This window comes from Crocuta crocuta, unplaced genomic scaffold (genome assembly GCF_008692635.1).
Source record: "Crocuta crocuta isolate KB4526 unplaced genomic scaffold, BGI_CrCroc_1.0 scaffold506, whole genome shotgun sequence".
NCBI classification, from domain to species: Eukaryota; Metazoa; Chordata; class Mammalia; order Carnivora; family Hyaenidae; genus Crocuta; species Crocuta crocuta.
In genome coordinates, this window is record NW_027528991.1 from 1666515 (window position 1) to 1667715 (window position 1201).

Consider the following 1201-nt stretch of genomic DNA (forward strand, 5'->3'; position numbering starts at 1 on the left):
AAGCCCCCTCAGCGGCGCTGCAGAGAGGGACTTCCGCCCGCAGCGCCGCCCCCCGGAGAGGAACTCATCCCCGCTGCAGACGGGCAGGGTCGGGGCAGGGAGGGGCTTCAGCAGGGAGGCCACCGCCGTGGAGGGTGAGGCTCGAGCCCACTTCATCCCAAGAACAGAGTGACGTTCTTGGAAATGTGCAGTAATGACAGTAATTAAAGCCCAGAGAAACCTGAGAGCCCTTCTGGAAGCGGGTGCCTGGTTTGTCTCCGAATCCTCCACAGAAACCCCGATAGACCCGATCTTCCCTCCGTGTGTGTGTGTGTGTGTGTGTGTGTGTGAGAGCCCCATCGTGTGTATTCCCAACCAGACTTACTCAAGAGTTTTAAAAAACCTAAATAGGGGCGCCTGGGTGGCTTAGTCGGTTAAGCGTCCGACTTTCGCTTGGGTCATGATCTCACAGTTCGTGGGTTCGAGCCCCGCGTCGGGCTCTGTGCTGACTGCCAGCTCGGAGCCTGGAGCCTGTTTCAGCCTGTGACTCCCTCTCTCTCTGACCCTCCCCTGCTCACGCTGTCTCTCTCTCTCTCTCCTAAAAATAAATAAAACATTAAAAAAAAAAAACCTAAATAGTGTGTACTCACTGCAGAAAACATTAAAAATACACATAATGGGACAAAAAAGAACATAAAGCTACTCCGCTCTCCACTGTGTTTCCATGTGTGGAGAGTGACCCTGGGCTCCTGGACAGACGTCCCCTCCCTGGGGACGAGCCCCTCCTGGGACCAGTCAGGCCCAGTTCAGGGTGTGGGGCGGTCAGGGGGCAGGAGTGGCCTGTAAAAGCCGAGTGAGTGTCGACCTGCTGCACCCGGGCATCGAGTCCCGGCCGTGTGAACGTGGGCCCTGCCAGCCGGCCTCCGCGGGTGGACGCTGGCTCCACGAGCCGGCGGAAATTGGGGTCCTCGGGCTCCGCGCGCCCCCGCCTCGGGGCCTGTGGCCGGGGGGCGCCTGGTGCCGGGAGAGTCATGCAGGCGGACGGGTGCGCGGCCGGGTCTTCACCAGGACACAGGCCCCGGCAACACAGTTTGTGACTTTCTAACCCAGTCACATCTGCAATCACTGGTGACGTGGGCACCACGTGCAAACACGCCCGTTCTCCCCACGCCGCGTCCCGGTTAACGAAGCCCCCCCACCCCCCCCCCCACCCCGCCCCCGG

General features: G+C 60.8%; 1 protein-coding gene across 1 annotated transcript in view; it reads right to left on the reverse strand.

Moving 5' to 3' along the window:
* The window catches only part of KIF25 (kinesin family member 25), a 33113-nt gene that overhangs the window by 1519 nt on the left and 30393 nt on the right, over window positions 1–1201 (reverse strand).